Source organism: Aedes albopictus, chromosome 2, assembly GCF_035046485.1.
Source record: "Aedes albopictus strain Foshan chromosome 2, AalbF5, whole genome shotgun sequence".
NCBI classification, from domain to species: Eukaryota; Metazoa; Arthropoda; class Insecta; order Diptera; family Culicidae; genus Aedes; species Aedes albopictus.
In genome coordinates, this window is record NC_085137.1 from 223,722,455 (window position 1) to 223,743,656 (window position 21,202).

General features: G+C 42.8%; 1 protein-coding gene across 1 annotated transcript in view; it reads right to left on the reverse strand.

Annotated features, from left to right (window-relative positions):
• LOC115259068 (zwei Ig domain protein zig-8) overlaps window positions 1-21,202 on the reverse strand; it is a 186,200-nt gene that overhangs the window by 64,165 nt on the left and 100,833 nt on the right. The window lies entirely within an intron of this gene.

Below are 21,202 nucleotides of genomic sequence, written 5' to 3' on the forward strand. Positions count from 1 at the left end.
GGCTTTTTCGTACGGTGAACCGCCTGTTTGTACATAACACGATTGTAGAGTTATTGCATTTAACTTGGCACGTGAAACTGTCCATCTCTCGAGGACTTCACCGGGAGCACCCGCATACTCGCTAATCTATTGAAGAACTGCGAGTTAGACATCATAGCACTACAGGAGGTGTACCGGACATGATCAATAGTGCGAACCTTTTAGAGGTAATTATACAATCTACTAGAGCTTCGGAAAAGCACGCAAGCTGGGAACAGCTTTCATCGTGATGGACGGTGTGCAGAAGCGCGTGATCGGTTGGTGGCCGATCTACGAAAGAATGTGCATGCTGAGGATTAAGGGCCGATTTTTCAATTTTACCATCCCAAGCCTGCAACATCATCCAAAATGTGGCTTTCTATGCTTTGGTCTAAATGAGTTGCACTAAAAGCACACGCAACTTCCATCGTGTTAATTGAGTTGCATTTAAACTCCGAATTTCGTAAAGTTTTGTCTTTGTTTCATAGAAATCACCAAATACCTTGTGTTTGACATCGATTCGTGGAGGCGGAGCTTACATGTTCCTCACAAGTGATAAAACAGTCAGCTTGCATTAAATGTGCTATGTTACAGGTATGCAACATCTAACTCTGGTTTGTTTGTTCAGATTATGTTCCAAATAAGTTGCGAAAAACTTGCGCGTCTTTTAAATTTGCCAGTTGTCTAACTTGTGACAAACAAGGTGCAATGAAGTAACAAGTATCTTCAATAGCTTTTATGATGTGTTGAGCAGCAATTCTCTCACAGACCATTTGTATGTAAGGTGAGTAATTAATACTCCTGGTGTCCAAAGTTCGAGCCTGGACAAAATCTTTTTTGATTTTTTTTTTATTATTCCCTCTCATTCAAGTTGCATATCGATTCAGAATCTGCGCTTTTTGGGTTCAAAGAAGAAGCAACTGTGTTCTATGGTCAATAATACGGACAGTGAATAAATTGCATGTAGTTGATAACAAGGTTGATAATGAATATTTTTCTTTCATTTTTTGCATGTACACAATAATTTGAATGGTTCGTCATCTTCGGTGTCGACATTTGTATTATTTTAGTCAAAATGAATAAATGTTTGACTCAAATAAAGGTTGCATGAATCACATCACGTACCAAAGTGAATCCAAATCATGTGACTCTCCCCCTCCTAACTAACAAAAACTCCTTCCCTAGCTCCTTCCCGTGACAGTCGTGGAGAAGATGAGGTGATCTCGGTCTCTAGTAGCAACGTACGTCACACTAGCATTCCTTTCCTTCCTCGATGACCGTAAGGACGTGGCCGGCGCCGTTATTGATCAATAAAGTTTGGAATTCTCGAACTGTACACATTGAGAGCGGTAGTTACTCCCAAGCTCCGTTTGTTGGTTCCTTGTGCAATTTCGATTGTTCTGATCAATCACGGAGTAGCAACTACGAATTGTACGGTCATCGATACTCATGCTCATGCTCATGCTTAATATTCTTGAACTTAAAACTTGTATGTAGATGTTTCGATTTATTTTTTGGGAACACTGCCCGCAGAAAATTTAGCCTATCAGGCTGAGGTAAATCATATTATGCAAATTTCCAAAATAAAAACATTTTGACTGCAGCATAAAAGAATGCAGTGATGCATGTTTCACTTTACGTTCGTATTTAACAGTTGCTAGCACAATTTGTAGCTGTTTGTTTTGTCACCGAATGATATTATAGCATTCAGATATTCCAAATCCGATGCCATGATAGCCTGGTATGATGTGTATCATTAAAGGCGTGCGAATGTTCTAAAACGGATTACCTTAGGACAAACACCATAGCATATAATTTTCTATGCTACAGGTTAGGCTATGGGACATCGATTGAAAGAAAGACACTACACCGTCTTCAGCCAGAGGCTGCACAGACTGAACATTACCAACACGAGACAACGGACAACACACATAGCACCCAGTGGCCCAATGGAGAATTTTTCGTTTGACGAAAAATTTTCCTCGACTGGAGCGGGAATAGAACCCGCACTCCGAGGCTTACGAAACGCCTAGACGGCTGACGCCGCTAATCGCACGGCCACGAAGCCCACTAAAGATTGTCATTGATTATAGCCGGATATTCTAGGGCAGGTTCTGAGAATATAGCACTTAAATATGCCTTCGTCGGGAAATCAACGGAACAATAATAAACCGATTAGTTGTTATCGGACGTACGCATGGCTCGTATTCAGGGTACGAAAAACGGATCACGCCGAAAAACAAACGCTTTGTCCTTAGCGGTGCATGTTGGTAACAAAGGCGCTCCGCAACAAACGCATGTCAGGCGATAAGAGCAATAAAACAAACATCGCTTGCCGTGCGTGTGCTGATATTCCGGCTTTTCTGCTAAAATTGTCGACCCATATCATCGAATTCATAAGCATTTGGACGAAATAAGACTCTTGCAAACCTCAGAGTTGAGTTCCAGTTGCAAAACAATGCGAAAATCACGATGTGAATAGAACGAGACAAATATTCCTACCGTTTTTGTTGTGAAAATCTCGGGAGCGATTTTGTCATTATCTGCTAACGAAAAAACAAAGCGTTGTTGCCGTGCCTTCTTTGTTGCCTGTTTTTCCCTTGCGATGGCATATTCTGCGTACACTGCTCGTATTGTGTGGAGAAAAGTATGGGTAGTAAAATTTGCCATTTTTAGCACCTACAACCACTCTATTACTTTTTGAGTCTACGTTATGCATTGAAGGGGTCTTTCCAGCCCATCATGGCACCGGTTTTGGAATATCTAGATGCTATCATCTCATTCTGCGACAGAACAAACAGTTAAAAATTGTGCGAGAAACTGTTACTAACAGAAAGCGAATCCTTCATCATTGCATTCGTTACTGCTACCATGTTTTACGTGTCTGGTGCCTTTGGAACATTGATACCTAATAATGTAAGCTATATTAATCGAGATGGTTTTAAATTTTGGGATGTACCTTGGAAAATGTTACAGCATCTAGAAATGAAAGTGTGTAATTTTTCCATAGTAAATTTTATACAAATTTCAATCCCCGTAACGTGGGTAGATCACCTTAGAATAGTGCGTTGCGGTGTAAGATCTACCAAATCAAATTTTGATCTTGATATTTACCGTATTTATAAATGTTCCAAGATCAAAGTTTGATTCACTTTTTTGTGTTTTGTAGTTTATTTTTGTGTACTACTAATTAATATTTTATTTCAGCAGGATTATGGTAAATTGAACGTATGATATAAATCATATTATAAAAATATGTAACTGTGGCGAGCGTATCACTAATATGTAGCTTATTTGACGTACGATGTTGATAATATTTTACATTTCAGATTACCAACCGAAGAATCTAGTAATTCAACCAAATACCATCAAGATGACGAGGAAACCAGGATGAATCGGGCAGACAACTGATTTAAAGAAGTCTAACAATGGTGTGCCTGAACGTGAAAGTGTATCCTTTGGAGTTTACCCCTCCACTTACAACACCCAAAATCCCTTGATACCTAGGCCTGAGAGATCGTAGAGTTGTCTACAATTTTTAATAGGTGTCCAAAACTAACCATCCTTTCCGATTCCTCAGCAGTCGCAAGGACGTGGCCATGACAGTGTTCGACCATTGGAGGATTGCGTCAGTCTTGTCTAAGAGTCAGAGATTAGTCCCACATCTTTGTGTTTTGGTTCGGACGGGAAGGAGGCAACCCTCATAACAGCGGTCTAGGACTGTACCACCTACGAATTTGTGCGACTCGCTTAATGCTAATGCTAAGTAAATTTTATACAAACTTCAAAGCGCGTATGCTCACTTAAATCAAATTGAATTCAGATCTAGTTTTAGGAGAACAATCAGAACTCAAATTGGCATTGTTTAAGCGTAGGAGAGCGGAATTTTGAAAAAATGTATCGGTTTATTGGGCAGTGCCCACCAGCTGACGAACGGAAACGGCCTACGACTTATCGATTTCGCCACCTCCAAAAATATGGCCGTTCGTTGCACCTTTTTCCATCATCGCACATTGGAGTAAATCATATCGAAACCTGACCATTAAGTGGAAAAACTGAAAATGAATCAGTTGGGTTTTCCGTTGTGTTTTGGTCCAGTGTAGTTTTCATGTAATCGTTTGACAGCTAACAAGGGAAGGTTACGATGGTGTCCCCCGGGGATTTCAATCGGACTATACAGGGTGTTTGTTTCCGGACTTTAAATAATTTGGGGGCAGATAGGTCTTAATGAGACATGAAAAAGTGCCCAAGGAACATGGGGTCGCAAATCACTGCTAAGTGAGTTATTCAAAATTCTATGATTTTTAACATGCAAAACTTCAAAAAATTGTATCTCAGCTATCTTTGATCAAAATCTCAATCTTTTTGCATGAATTGAAAGCGTGAACCATTGTGCTGTTATGCTTCTTGGACAAAAACTCGATCTGAAGTGATTAACATGCTTAAATTTTGGAAAGTTTGCGGCAAAAGCAGAAAAAAATGCTCTTTTTTTAGGTATTTTTGTTGTTTTTCAATAAAAACACGTAGTAAAGTAGAAAAGTGATATTCTACAAAAGATTGTTTATGTTGTTTTCTACCAAACTCTCTTTGGGACCAACATTGAATTTTTTGTAGTTTGGCCACAATAATTAATTCAAAGTTAGGTAAGAAACTCATCGAATTGCGAAAAACATCGCCCCGATTTCATTGAACCGTGCTTTGGCAGCACTTCCCGTTCGTGTGCTTGCTGTTTTCTCTCCCACCAGCAGGCAAGCGAAACTATTGCAACGCACATGAATAGCCAAACATTGCCACACAACCAACCAACTGGTCCTGATTGGTGTTATGTTTGGTCGTGCATAACAAACATTGCACCAATCTGGGCGAGTTGGTCGTTCGGGTGGAGAGCCGGAGAAGTTTGTAGCCATGACCATGCCTCTGTTATTGTTGATGTGGGGAATGCGCACAGTTCAAAGCGGCGCATCGAATTTCCGCTATGGCGGAAAGCAATGCGGAGGTTGCGTGCGAAAGGACGCGCGCAAGATTTTTAAAACATTGCTATGCTAGTAGCGATACCAATGTTGGTCGCCGAGAGCAAGACGAGCTGCGTGGTGTTTAAAATCCTCTGCCGAGTTGGGTTTCCTTGCACTCGCAGTCGAACTGCGGTGCTATTCAGATGGGGTCGGGTTATGCTGACGAAGTCAGATATTATTTTATTGATTTTAAATAAGTAATTTAATGAATAATTCCATAATTAATGTGTGTTAATTTATTAGTTGTATAATTACAGCTAATTTGATAAATAAGCTGTGATTATTCTTTTTTCTGGCATTACATACCATCGGGTACACAGTCTGTTCTGTACTATTTAAGGTATGAATGGGAGATATTAAGGTGGTTTATTGCGGGAAGTTGGGGGTTTTAAATAAATGTTCGGTAATTTAAGATAATATTGGGGAGCATTCTGAGGGAAGTTGGTTCCTCCCAATAAATGTTCGGTAATTTTAGGTGATATTAAGGGACATTCTGAGGGAAGTCGGTTCCTCCCAAAAAGTGTTCGGTAATTTTAGGTGATAGTGGGAGGCATTCTGAGGGAAGTCGGTTCCTCCCAATAAGTGTTCGGTAATTTTAGATGATATTAGGGGGCATTCTGAGGGAAGTCGGTTCCTCCCAATAAGTGTTCGGTAATTTTAGGTGATATTGGAGGGCATTCTTAGGGAAGTTGGTTCCTCCCAATAAATGTTCGGTAATTTTAGGTGATAGTGGGAGGCATTCTGAGGGAAGTCGGTTCCTCCCAATAAGTGTTCGGTAATTTTAGGTGATATTAGGGGGCATTCTGAGGGAAGTCGGTTCCTCCCAATAAGTGTTCGGTAATTTTAGGTGATATTAAGGGGCATTCTGAGGGAAGTCGGTTCCTCCCAATAAGTGTTCGGTAATTTTAGGTGATATTAGGGGGCATTCTGAAGGAAGTCGGTTGTTCCCAATAAGTGTTCGGTTATTTTAGGTGATATTAGGGGGCATTCTGAGGGAAGTCGGTTCCTCCCAATAAGTGTTTGGTAATTTTAGGTGAAAGTGGGAGGCATTTTGAGGGATGTTGGTTCCTCCCAATAAGTGTTCGGTATTTTTAGGCGATATTGGAGGGCATTCTTAGGGAAGTTGGTTCCTCCCAATAAATGTTCGGTAATTTTAGGTGATAGTGGGAGGCATTCTGAGGGAAGTCGGTTCCTCCCAATAAGTGTTCGGTAATTTTAGGTGATATTGGAGGGCATTCTTAGGGAAGTTGGTTCCTCCCAATAAATGTTCGGTAATTTTAGGTGATAGTGGAAGGCATTCTGAGGGAAGTTGGTTCCTCCCAATAAGTGTTCGGTAATTTTAGGTGATATTAGGGGGCATTCTGAGGGAAGTCGGTTCCTCCCAATAAGTGTTCGGTAATTTTAGGTGATATTAGGGGGCATTCTGAGGGAGTCGGTTCCTCCCAATAAATGTTCGGTAATTTTAGGTGATATTAAGGGACATTCTGAGGGAAGTCGGTTCCTCCCAAAAAGTGTTCGGTAATTTTAGGTGATAGTGGGAGGCATTCTTAGGGAAGTTGGTTCCTCCCAATAAATGTTCGGTAATTTTAGGTGATAGTGGGAGGCATTCTGAGGGAAGTCGGTTCCTCCCAATAAGTGTTCGGTAATTTTAGATGATATTAGGGGGCATTCTGAGGGAAGTCGGTTCCTCCCAATAAGTGTTCGGTAATTTTAGGTGATATTGGAGGGCATTCTTAGGGAAGTTGGTTCCTCCCAATAAATGTTCGGTAATTTTAGGTGATAGTGGGAGGCATTCTGAGGGAAGTCGGTTCCTCCCAATAAGTGTTCGGTAATTTTAGGTGATATTAGGGGGCATTCTGAGGGAAGTCGGTTCCTCCCAATAAGTGTTCGGTAATTTTAGGTGATATTAAGGGGCATTCTGAGGGAAGTCGGTTCCTCCCAATAAGTGTTCGGTAATTTTAGGTGATATTAGGGGGCATTCTGAAGGAAGTCGGTTGTTCCCAATAAGTGTTCGGTTATTTTAGGTGATATTAGGGGGCATTCTGAGGGAAGTCGGTTCCTCCCAATAAGTGTTTGGTAATTTTAGGTGAAAGTGGGAGGCATTTTGAGGGATGTTGGTTCCTCCCAATAAGTGTTCGGTATTTTTAGGTGATATTGGAGGGCATTCTTAGGGAAGTCGGTTCCTCCCAATAAGTGTTCGGTAATTTTAGGTGATATAAGGGGGCATTCTGAGGGAAGTTGGTTCCTCCCAATAAATGTTCGGTAACTTTAGGTGATAGTGGAAGGCATTCTGAGGGAAGTCGGTTCCTCCCAATAAGTGTTCGGTAATTTTAGGTGATATTAGGGGGCATTCTGAGGGAGGTCGGTTCCTCCCAATAAGTGTTCGGTAATTTTAGGTGAAAGTGGGAGGCATTTTGAGGGATGTTGGTTCCTCCCAATAAGTGTTCGGTATTTTTAGGTGATATTGGAGGGCATTCTTAGGGAAGTCGGTTCCTCCCAATAAGTGTTCGGTAATTCTAGGTGATATAAGGGGGCATTCTGAGGGAAGTTGGTTCCTCCCAATAAATGTTCGGTAATTTTAGGTGATAGTGGAAGGCATTCTGAGGGAAGTTGGTTCCTCCCAATAAGTGTTCGGTAATTTTAGGTGATATTAGGGGGCATTCTGAGGGAAGTCGGTTCCTCCCAATAAGTGTTCGGTAATTTTAGGTGATATTAGGGGGCATTCTGAGGGAAGTCGGTTCCTCCCAATAAGTGTTCGGTAATTTTAGGTGATATTAGGGGGCATTCTGAGGGAAGTCGGTTCCTCCCAATAAATGTTCGGTAATTTTAGGTGATATTAAGGGGCATTCTGAGGGAAGTCGGTTCCTCCCAATAAGTGTTCGGTAATTTTAGGTGATATTGGAGGGCATTCTGAGGGAAGTTGGTTCCTCCCAATAAGTGTTCGGTAATTTTAGGTGATATTAGGGGGCATTCTGAGGGAAGTCGGTTCCTCCCAATAAGTGTTCGGTAATTTTAGGTGATATTAGGGGGCATTCTGAGGGAAGTCGGTTCCTCCCAATAAGTGTTCGGTAATTTTAGGTGATATTGGAGGGCATTCTGAGGGAAGTTGGTTCCTCCCAATAAGTGTTCGGTAATTTTAGGTGATATTAGGGGGCATTCTGAGGGAAGTCGGTTCCTCCCAATAAGTGTTCGGTAATTTTAGGTGATATTAGGGGGCATTCTGAGGGAAGTCGGTTCCTCCCAATAAGTGTTCGGTAATTTTAGGTGATATTAGGGGGCATTCTGAGGGAAGTCGGTTCCTCCCAATAAGTGTTCGGTAATTTTAGGTGAAAGTGCGAGGCATTCTGAGGGATGTTGGTTCCTCCCAATAAGTGTTCGGTATTTTTAGGTGATATTGGAGGGCATTCTTAGGGAAGTCGGTTCCTCCCAATAAGTGTTCGGTAATTTTTGGTGATATAAGGGGGCATTCTGAGGGAAGTTGGTTCCTCCCAATAAATGTTCGGTAATTTTAGGTGATAGTGGAAGGCATTCTGAGGAAAGTTGGTTCCTCCCAATAAGTGTTCGGTAATTTTAGGTGATATTAGGGGGCATTCTGAGGGAAGTCGGTTCCTCCCAATAAGTGTTCGGTAATTTTAGGTGATAGTGGGAGGCATTCTGAGGGATGTTGGTTCCTCCCAATAAGTGTTCGGTAATTTTAGGTGATATTTGGAGGCATTCTGAGGGAAGTCGGTTCCTCCCAATAAGTGTTCGGTAATTTTAGGTGATAGTGGGAGGCATTCTTAGGGAAGTTGGTTCCTCCCAATAAATGTTCGGTAATTTTAGGTGATAGTGGGAGGCATTCTGAGGGAAGTTGGTTCCTCCCAATAAGTGTTCGGTAATTTTAGGTGATATTGGAGGGCATTCTTAGGAAAGTTGGTTCCTCCCAATAAGTGTTCGGTAATTTTAGGTGATAGTGGGAGGCATTCTGAGGGAAGTCGGTTTCTCCCAAGGGGCTAGTCGCTTGGAACATTGTGCCAAGAGGTGCCAAGCACACCGTCTTATACGCTGTGTGGCACACCGAGGCACTCTGAGGCACAATTTTGACACTTGAGTTTGGGTGAAAAAACTAGGCAACCATGTGCATTTGACCTGCAAAATGAAAACAAACAGTTGGTTGTCTTGGTAGTTGCCAAGCAAAATCTGAATCACCAAGCAGTGGCACTTCGGGGCACACTGAAGCACAATTCAAAACCCGGTGGCACACTGAAAATAATTGGCGCAAGTAAAGATGTGCTCAGCGACTCCCCCTTGGTTTCTCCCAATAAATGTTCGGTAATTTTAGGTGATAGTGGGATGCATTCTGAAGGAAGTCGGTTCCTCCCAATAAGTGTTCGGTAATTTTAGGTGATATTAGGGGGCATTCTGAAGGAAGTCGGTTGTTCCCAATAAGTGTTCGGTTATTTTAGGTGATATTAGGGGGCATTCTGAGGGAAGTCGGTTCCTCCCAATAAGTGTTCGGTAATTTTAGGTGAAAGTGGGAGGCATTCTGAGGGAAGTTGGTTCCTCCCAATAAGTGTTCGGTAATTTTAGGTGATATTAGGGGGCATTCTGAGGGAAGTCGGTTGTTCCCAATAAGTGTTCGGTTATTTTAGGTGATATTAGGGGGCATTCTGAGGGAAGTCGGTTCCTCCCAATAAGTGTTCGGTAATTTTAGGTGAAAGTGGGAGGCATTTTGAGGGATGTTGGTTCCTCCCAACAAGTGTTCGGTAATTTTAGGTGATATTGGAGGGCATTCTTAGGGAAGTTGGTTCCTCCCAATAAATGTTCGGTAATTTTAGGTGATAGTGGGAGGCATTCTGAGGGAAGTCGGTTCCTCCCAATAAGTGTTCGGTAATTTTAGGTGATATTAGGGGGCATTCTGAAGGAAGTCGGTTGTTCCCAATAAGTGTTCGGTTATTTTAGGTGAAAGTGGGAGGCATTTTGAGGGATGTTGGTTCCTCCCAATAAGTGTTCGGTATTTTTAGGTGATATTGGAGGGCATTCTTAGGGAAGTCGGTTCCTCCCAATAAGTGTTCGGTAATTTTAGGTGATATTAGGGGGCATTCTGAGGGAAGTTGGTTCCTCCCAATAAGTGTTCGGTAATTTTAGGTGATATTAAGGGGCATTCTGAGGGATGTCGGTTCCTCCCAATAAGTGTTCGGTAATTTTAGGTGATAGTGGGAGGCATTCTGAGGGAAGTTGGTTCCTCCCAATAAGTGTTCGGTAATTTTAGGTGATATTAGGGGGCATTCTGAAGGAAGTCGGTTGTTCCCAATAAGTGTTCGGTTATTTTAGGTGAAAGTGGGAGGCATTTTGAGGGATGTTGGTTCCTCCCAATAAGTGTTCGGTATTTTTAGGTGATATTGGAGGGCATTCTTAGGGAAGTCGGTTCCTCCCAATAAGTGTTCGGTAATTTTAGGTGATATTAGGGGGCATTCTGAGGGAAGTTGGTTCCTCCCAATAAGTGTTCGGTAATTTTAGGTGATATTAAGGGGCATTCTGAGGGATGTCGGTTCCTCCCAATAAGTGTTCGGTAAATTTAGGTGATAGTGGGAGGCATTCTGAGGGAAGTTGGTTCCTCCCAATAAGTGTTCGGTAATTTTAGGTGATATTAGGGGGCATTCTGAGGAAAGTCGGTTGTTCCCAATAAGTGTTCGGTTATTTTAGGTGATATTAGGGGGCATTCTGAGGGAAGTCGGTTCCTCCCAATAAGTGATATTAGGGGGCATTCTGAGGGAAGTCGGTTCCTCCCAATAAGTGTTCGGTAATTTTAGGTGAAAGTGGGAGGCATTCTGAGGGAAGTTGGTTCCTCCCAATAAGTGTTCGGTAATTTTAGATGATATTAGGGGGCATTCTGAGGGAAGTCGGTTCCTCCCAATAAGTGTTCGGTAATTTTAGGTGATATTGGAGGGCATTCTTAGGGAAGTTGGTTCCTCCCAATAAGTGTTCGGTAATTTTAGGTGATATTAGGGGGCATTCTGAGGGAAGTCGGTTCCTCCCAATAAGTGTTCGGTAATTTTAGGTGATATTGGAGGGCATTCTTAGGGAAGTTGGTTCCTCCCAATAAGTGTTCGGTAATTTTAGGTGATATTAGGGGGCATTCTGAAGGAAGTCGGTTGTTCCAAATAATTGTTCGGTTATTTTAGGTGATATTAGGGGGCATTCTGAGGGAAGTCGGTTCCTCCCAATAAGTGTTCGGTAATTTTAGGTGATAGTGGGAGGCATTCTGAGGAAAGTTGGTTCCTCCCAATAAGTGTTCGGTATTTTTTAGGTGATATTGGAGGGCATTCTTAGGGAAGTTGGTTCCTCCCAATAAATGTTCGGTAATTTTAGGTGATAGTGGGAGGCATTCTGAGGGAAGTTGGTTCCTCCCAATAAGTGTTCGGTAATTTTAGATGATATTAGGGGGCATTCTGAGGGAAGTCGGTTCCTCCCAATAAGTGTTCGGTAATTTTAGGTGATATTGGAGGGCATTCTTAGGGAAGTTGGTTCCTCCCAATAAGTGTTCGGTAATTTTAGGTGATATTAGGGGGCATTCTGAAGGAAGTCGGTTGTTCCAAATAAGTGTTCGGTTATTTTAGGTGATATTAGGGGGCATTCTGAGGGAAGTCGGTTCCTCCCAATAAATGTTCGGTAATTTTAGGTGATAGTGGGAGGCATTCTGAGGGAAGTTGGTTCCTCCCAATAAGTGTTCGGTAATTTTAGATGATATTAGGGGGCATTCTGAGGGATGTCGGTTCCTCCCAATAAGTGTTCGGTAATTTTAGGTGATATTAAGGGGCATTCTGAGGGAAGTCGGTTCCTCCCAATAAGTGTTCGGTAATTTTAGGTGATATTGGAGGGCATTCTTAGGGAAGTTGGTTCCTCCCAATAAGTGTTCGGTAATTTTAGGTGATATTAGGGGGCATTCTGAAGGAAGTCGGTTGTTCCCAATAAATGTTCGGTAATTTTAGGTGATATAAGGGGGCATTCTGAGGGAATTCGGTTCCTCCCAATAAGTGTTCGGTAATTTTAGGTGATATTAAGGGGCATTCTGAGGGAAGTCGGTTCCTCCCAATAAGTGTTTGGTATTTTTTAGGTGATATTGGAGGGCATTCTTAGGGAAGTTGGTTCCTCCCAATAAGTGTTCGGTAATTTTAGGTGATATTAGGGGGCATTCTGAAGGAAGTCGGTTGTTCCCAATAAATGTTCGGTAATTTTAGGTGATATTAGGGGGCATTCTGAGGGAATTCGGTTCCTCCCAATAAGTGTTCGGTAATTTTAGGTGATAGTGGGAGGCATTCTGAGGAAAGTTGGTTCCTCCCAATAAGTGTTCGGTAATTTTAGGTGATATTAGGGGGCATTCTGAGGGAAGTCGGTTCCTCCCAATAAGTGTTTGGTATTTTTTAGGTGATATTGGAGGGCATTCTTAGGAAAGTTGGTTCCTCCCAATAAGTGTTCGGTAATTTTAGGTGATATTAGGGGGCATTCTGAAGGAATTCGGTTCCTCCCAATAAGTGTTCGGTAATTTTAGGTGATATTAAGGGGCATTCTGAGGGAAGTCGGTTCCTCCCAATAAGTGTTTGGTATTTTTTAGGTGATATTGGAGGGCATTCTTAGGGAAGTCGGTTCCTCCCAATAAGTGTTCGGTAATTTTAGGTGATATTAGGGGGCATTCTGAAGGAATTCGGTTCCTCCCAATAAGTGTTCGGTAATTTTAGGTGATAGTGGGAGGCATTCTGAGGAAAGTTGGTTCCTCCCAATAAGTGTTCGGTAATTTTAGGTGATATTAGGGGGCATTCTGAGGGAAGTCGGTTCCTCCCAATAAGTGTTTGGTATTTTTTAGGTGATATTGGAGGGCATTCTTAGGGAAGTTGGTTCCTCCCAATAAGTGTTCGGTAATTTTAGGTGATATTAGGGGGCATTCTGAAGGAATTCGGTTCCTCCCAATAAGTGTTCGGTAATTTTAGGTGATATTAAGGGGCATTCTGAGGGAAGTCGGTTCCTCCCAATAAGTGTTTGGTATTTTTTAGGTGATATTGGAGGGCATTCTTAGGGAAGTTGGTTCCTCCCAATAAGTGTTCGGTAATTTTAGGTGATATTAGGGGGCATTCTGAGGGAAGTCGGTTCCTCCCAATAAGTGTTCGGTAATTTTAGGTGATATTAGGGGGCATTCTGAGGGAAGTCGGTTCCTCCCAATAAGTGTTTGGTATTTTTTAGGTGATATTGGAGGGCATTCTTAGGGAAGTTGGTTCCTCCCAATAAGTGTTCGGTAATTTTAGGTGATATTAGGGGGCATTCTGAAGGAAGTCGGTTGTTCCAAATAAGTGTTCGGTTATTTTAGGTGATATTAGGGGGCATTCTGAGGGAAGTCGGTTCCTCCCAATAAGTGTTCGGTAATTTAAGGTGATAGTGGGAGGCATTCTGAGGAAAGTTGGTTCCTCCCAACAAGTGTTTGGTATTTTTTAGGTGATATTGGAGGGCATTCTTAGGGAAGTTGGTTCCTCCCAATAAGTGTTCGGTAATTTTAGGTGATATTAGGGGGCATTCTGAAGGAAGTCGGTTGTTCCAAATAAGTGTTCGGTTATTTTAGGTGATATTAGGGGGCATTCTGAGGGAAGTCGGTTCCTCCCAATAAGTGTTCGGTAATTTTAGGTGAAAGTGGGAGGCATTTTGAGGGATGTTGGTTCCTCCCAATAAGTGTTCGGTATTTTTAGGTGATATTGGAGGGCATTCTTAGGGAAGTCGGTTCCTCCCAATAAGTGTTCGGTAATTTTAGGTGATATAAGGGGGCATTCTGAGGGAAGTTGGTTCCTCCCAATAAGTGTTCGGTAATTTTAGGTGATATTAGGGGGCATTCTGAGGGAAGTTGGTTCCTCCCAATAAGTGTTCGGTATTTTTAGGTGATATTAGGGGGCATTCTGAGGGAAGTCGGTTCCTCCCAATAAATGTTCGGTAATTTTAGGTGATAGTGGGAGGCATTCTGAGGGAAGTTGGTTCCTCCCAATAAGTGTTCGGTAATTTTAGATGATATTAGATGGCATTCTGAGGGATGTCGGTTCCACCCAATAAGTGTTCGGTAATTTTAGGTGATATTAAGGGGCATTCTGAGGGAAGTCGGTTCCTCCCAATAAGTGTTCGGTAATTTTAGGTGATATTGGAGGGCATTCTTAGGGAAGTTGGTTCCTCCCAATAAGTGTTCGGTAATTTTAGGTGATATTAGGGGGCATTCTGAGGGAAGTCGGTTGTTCCCAATAAATGTTCGGTAATTTTAGGTGATATTAGGGGGCATTCTGAGGGAATTCGGTTCCTCCCAATAAGTGTTCGGTAATTTTAGGTGATAGTGGGAGGCATTCTGAGGGAATTCGGTTCCTCCCAATAAGTGTTCGGTAATTTTAGGTGATAGTGGGAGGCATACTGAGGGAAGTCGGTTCCTCCCAATAAGTGTTCGGTAATTTTAGGTGATATTAGGGGGCATTCTGAGGGAAGTCGGTTCCTCCCAATAAGTGTTCGGTAATTTTAGGTGATATTAAGGGGCATTCTGAGGGAAGTCGGTTCCTCCCAATAAGTGTTCGGTAATTTTAGGTGATATTGGAGGGCATTCTTAGGGAAGTTGGTTCCTCCCAATAAGTGTTCGGTAATTTTAGGTGATATTAGGGGGCATTCTGAAGGAAGTCGGTTGTTCCCAATAAGTGTTCGGTTATTTTAGGTGATATTGGAGGGCATTCTTAGGGAAGTTGGTTCCTCCCAATAAGTGTTCGATAATTTTAGGTGATATTAGGGGGCATTCTGAGGGAAGTCGGTTCCTCCCAATAAGTGTTCGGTAATTTTAGGTGATATTAGGGGGCATTCTGAGGGAAGTCGGTTCCTCCCAATAAGTGTTCGGTAATTTTAGGTGAAAGTGGGAGGCATTCTGAGGGAAGTTGGTTCCTCCCAATAAGTGTTCGGTAATTTTAGGTGATATTGGAGGGCATTCTTAGGGAAGTCGGTTCCTCCCAATAAGTGTTCGGTAAACCGACTTCCCTCAGAATGCCCCCTAATATCACCTAAAATTACCGAACACTTATTGGGAGGAACCAACTTCCCTAAGAATGCCCTCCAATATCACCTAAAGTTACCGAAAACTTATTGAGAGGAACCGACTTCCCTCAGAATGCCCCTTAATATCCCCTAAAATTACCGAACACTTATTGGGAGGAACCGACTTCCCTCAGAATGCCCCCTAATATCACCTAAAATTACCGAACACTTATTGGGAGGAACTGACTTCCCTCAGAATGCCCCCTAATATCACCTAAAATTACCGAACACTTATTGGGAGGAACCAACTTCCCTCAGAATGCCCCCTAATATCACCTAAAAATACCGAACACTTATTGGGAGGAACCAACTTCCCTCAGAATGCCCCCTAATATCACCTAAAATTACCGAACACTTATTGGGAGGAACCAACTTCCCTCAGAATGCCTCCCACTTTCACCTAAAATTACCGAACACTTATTGGGAGGAACCGACTTCCCTCAGAATGCCCCCTAATATCACCTAAAATTACCGAACACTTATTGGGAGGAACCAACATCCCTCAAAATGCCTCCCACTTTCACCTAAAATTACCGAACACTTATTGGGAGGAACCGACTTCCCTCAGAATGCCCCCTAATATCACCTAAAATAACCGAACACTTATTGGGAACAACCGACTTCCTTCAGAATGCCCCCTAATATCACCTAAAATTACCGAACACTTATTGGGAGGAACCGACTTCCCTCAGAATGCCCCCTAATATCACCTAAAATTACCGAACACTTATTGGGAGGAACCAACTTCCCTCAGAATGCCTTCCACTATCACCTAAAATTACCGAACACTTATTGGGAGGAACCAACTTCCCTCAGAATGCCCCCTTATATCACCTAAAATTACCGAACACTTATTGGGAGGAACCGACTTCCCTAAGAATGCCCTCCAATATCACCTAAAAATACCGAACACTTATTGGGAGGAACCAACATCCCTCAAAATGCCTCCCACTTTCACCTAAAATTACCGAACACTTATTGGGAGGAACCGACTTCCCTCAGAATGCCCCCTAATATCACCTAAAATAACCGAACACTTATTGGGAACAACCGACTTCCCTCAGAATGCCCCCTAATATCACCTAAAATTACCGAACACTTATTGGGAGGAACCAACTTCCCTCAGAATGCCTCCCACTTTCACCTAAAATTACCGAACACTTATTGGGAGGAACCGACTTCTCGCAGAATGCCCCCTAATATCACCTAAAATTACCAAACACTTATTGGGAGGAACCAACTTCCCTCAGAATGCCCCCTTATATCACCTAAAATTACCGAACACTTATTGGGAGGAACCAACTTCCCTCAGAATGCCCCCTAATATCACCTAAAATTACCGAACACTTATTGGGAGGAACCAACTTCCCTCAGAATGCCTCCCACTTTCACCTAAAATTACCGAACACTTATTGGGAGGAACCGACTTCCCTCAGAATGCCCCCTTATATCACCTAAAATTACCGAACACTTATTGGGAGGAACCGACTTCCCTCAGAATGCTCCCTAATATCACCTAAAATTACCGAACACTTATTGGGAGAAACCAAGGGGGAGTCGCTGAGCACATCTTTACTTGCGCCAATTATTTTCAGTGTGCCACCGGGTTTTGAATTGTGCTTCAGTGTGCCCCGAAGTGCCACTGCTTGGTGATTCAGATTTTGCTTGGCAACTACCAAGACAACCAACTGTTTGTTTTCATTTTGCAGGTCAAATGCACATGGTTGCCTAGTTTTTTCACCCAAACTCAAGTGTCAAAATTGTGCCTCAGAGTGCCTCGGTGTGCCACACAGCGTATAAGACGGTGTGCTTGGCACCTCTTGGCACAATGTTCCTAGCGACTAGCCCCTTGGGAGAAACCGACTTCCCTCAGAATGCCTCCCACTATCACCTAAAATTACCGAACACTTATTGGGAGGAACCAACTTTCCTAAGAATGCCCTCCAATATCACCTAAAATTACCGAACACTTATTGGGAGGAACCAACTTTCCTAAGAATGCCCTCCAATATCACCTAAAATTACCGAACACTTATTGGGAGGAACCAACTTCCCTCAGAATGCCTCCCACTATCACCTAAAATTACCGAACATTTATTGGGAGGAACCAACTTCCCTAAGAATGCCTCCCACTATCACCTAAAATTACCGAACACTTATTGGGAGGAACCGACTTCCCTCAGAATGCCTCCAAATATCACCTAAAATTACCGAACACTTATTGGGAGGAACCAACTTCCCTCAGAATGCCTTCCACTATCACCTAAAATAACCGAACATTTATTGGGAGGAACCAACTTCCCTCAGAATGCCCCCTTATATCACCTAAAATTACCGAACACTTATTGGGAGGAACCGACTTCCCTAAGAATGCCCTCCAATATCACCTAAAAATACCGAACACTTATTGGGAGGAACCAACATCCCTCAGAATGCCTCCCACTTTCACCTAAAATTACCGAACACTTATTGGGAGGAACCGACTTCCCTCAGAATGCCCCCTAATATCACCTAAAATTACCGAACACTTATTGGGAGGAACCGACTTCCCTCAGAATGCCCCCTAATATCACCTAAAATTACCGAACACTTATTGGGAGGAACCGACTTCCCTCAGAATGCCCCCTAATATCACCTAAAATTACCGAACACTTATTGGGAGGAACCAACTTCCCTCAGAATGCCCTCCAATATCACCTAAAATTACCGAACACTTATTGGGAGGAACCGACTTTCCTCAGAATGCCCCCTAATATCACCTAAAATTACCGAACACTTATTGGGAGGAACCGACTTCACTCAGAATGCCCCCTAATATCACCTAAAATTACCGAACACTTATTGGGAGGAACCAACTTCCCTCAGAATGCCCTCCAATATCACCTAAAATTACCGAACACTTATTGGGAGGAACCGACTTCCCTCAGAATGCCCCTTAATATCACCTAAAATTACCGAACATTTATTGGGAGGAACCGACTTCCCTCAGAATGCCCCCTAATATCACCTAAAATTACCGAACACTTATTGGGAGGAACCGACTTCCCTCAGAATGCCCCCTAATATCACCTTAAATTACCGAACACTTATTGGGAGGAACCGACTTCCCTCAGAATGCCCCCTAATATCACCTAAAATTACCGAACACTTATTGGGAGGAACCAACTTCCCTCAGAATGCCTTCCACTATCACCTAAAATTACCGAACATTTATTGGGAGGAACCAACTTCCCTCAGAATGCCCCCTTATATCACCTAAAATTACCGAACACTTATTGGGAGGAACCGACTTCCCTAAGAATGCCCTCCAATATCACCTAAAAATACCGAACACTTATTGGGAGGAACCAACATCCCTCAAAATGCCTCCCACTTTCACCTAAAATTACCGAACACTTATTGGGAGAAACCGACTTCCCTCAGAATGCCCCTTAATATCACCTAAAATTACCGAACACTTATTGGGAGGAACCGACTTCCCTCAGAATGCCCCCTAATATCACCTAAAATTACCGAACACTTATTGGGAGGAACCGACTTCCCTCAGAATGCCTCCCACTATCACCTAAAATTACCGAACATTTATTGGGAGGAACCAACTTCCCTAAGAATGCCCTCCAATATCACCTAAAATTACCGAACACTTATTGGGAGGAACCGACTTCCCTCAGAATGCCCCTTAATATCACCTAAAATTACCGAACACTTATTGGGAGGAACCGACTTCCCTCAGAATGCCCCCTAATATCACCTAAAATTACCGAACACTTATTGGGAGGAACCGACTTCCCTCAGAATGCCTCCCACTATCACCTAAAATTACCGAACATTTATTGGGAGGAACCAACTTCCCTAAGAATGCCCTCCAATATCACCTAAAATTACCGAACACTTATTGGGAGGAACCGACTTCCCTCAGAATGCCCCCTAATATCACCTAAAATTACCGAACACTTATTGGGAGGAACCGACTTCCCTCAGAATGCCTCCCACTATCACCTAAAATTACCGAACATTTATTGGGAGGAACCAACTTCCCTAAGAATGCCCTCCAATATCACCTAAAATTACCGAACACTTATTGGAAGGAACCGACTTCCCTAAGAATGCCCTCCCACTATCACCTAAAATTACCGAACACTTATTGGGAGGAACCGACTTCCCTAAGAATGCCCTCCAATATCACCTAAAAATACCGAACACTTATTGGGAGGAACCAACATCCCTCAAAATGCCTCCCACTTTCACCTAAAATTACCGAACACTTATTGGGAGGAACCGACTTCCCTCAGAATGCCCCCTAATATCACCTAAAATAACCGAACACTTATTGGGAGGAACCGACTTCCCTCAGAATGCCCCCTAATATCACCTAAAATTACCGAACACTTATTGGGAGGAACCAACTTCCCTCAGAATGCCTTCCACTATCACCTAAAATTACCGAACACTTATTGGGAGGAACCAACTTCCCTCAGAATGCCCCCTTATATCACCTAAAATTACCGAACACTTATTGGGAGGAACCGACTTCCCTAAGAATGCCCTCCAATATCACCTAAAAATACCGAACACTTATTGGGAGGAACCAACATCCCTCAAAATGCCTCCCACTTTCACCTAAAATTACCGAACACTTATTGGGAGGAACCGACTTCCCTCAGAATGCCCCCTAATATCACCTAAAATAACCGAACACTTATTGGGAACAACCGACTTCCCTCAGAATGCCCCCTAATATCACCTAAAATTACCGAACACTTATTGGGAGGAACCGACTTCCCTAAGAATGCCCTCCAATATCACCTAAAAATACCGAACACTTATTGGGAGGAACCAACATCCCTCAAAATGCCTCCCACTTTCACCTAAAATTACCGAACACTTATTGGGAGGAACCGACTTCCCTCAGAATGCCCCCTAATATCACCTAAAATAACCGAACACTTATTGGGAACAACCGACTTCCCTCAGAATGCCCCCTAATATCACCTAAAATTACCGAACACTTATTGGGAGGAACCGACTTCCCTAAGAATGCCCTCCAATATCACCTAAAAATACCGAACACTTATTGGGAGGAACCAACATCCCTCAAAATGCCTCCCACTTTCACCTAAAATTACCGAACACTTATTGGGAGGAACCGACTTCCCTCAGAATGCCCCCTAATATCACCTAAAATAACCGAACACTTATTGGGAGGAACCGACTTCCCTCAGAATGCCCCCTAATATCACCTAAAATTACCGAACACTTATTGGGAGGAACCAACTTCCCTCAGAATGCCTTCCACTATCACCTAAAATTACCGAACACTTATTGGGAGGAACCAACTTCCCTCAGAATGCCCCCTTATATCACCTAAAATTACCGAACACTTATTGGGAGGAACCGACTTCCCTAAGAATGCCCTCCAATATCACCTAAAAATACCGAACACTTATTGGGAGGAACCAACATCCCTCAAAATGCCTCCCACTTTCACCTAAAATTACCGAACACTTATTGGGAGGAACCGACTTCCCTCAGAATGCCCCCTAATATCACCTAAAATAACCGAACACTTATTGGGAGGAACCAACTTCCCTCAGAATGCCTCCCACTTTCACCTAAAATTACCGAACACTTATTGGGAGGAACCGACTTCTCGCAGAATGCCCCCTAATATCACCTAAAATTACCAAACACTTATTGGGAGGAACCAACTTCCCTCAGAATGCCCCCTAATATCACCTAAAATTACCGAACACTTATTGGGAGGAACCAACTTCCCTCAGAATGCCCCCTAATATCACCTAAAATTACCGAACACTTATTGGGAGGAACCAACTTCCCTCAGAATGCCTCCCACTTTCACCTAAAATTACCGAACACTTATTGGGAGGAACCGACTTCTCGCAGAATGCCCCCTAATATCACCTAAAATTACCAAACACTTATTGGGAGGAACCAACTTCCCTCAGAATGCCCCCTAATATCACCTAAAATTACCGAACACTTATTGGGAGGAACCAACTTCCCTCAGAATGCCCCCTAATATCACCTAAAATTACCGAACACTTATTGGGAGGAACCAACTTCCCTCAGAATGC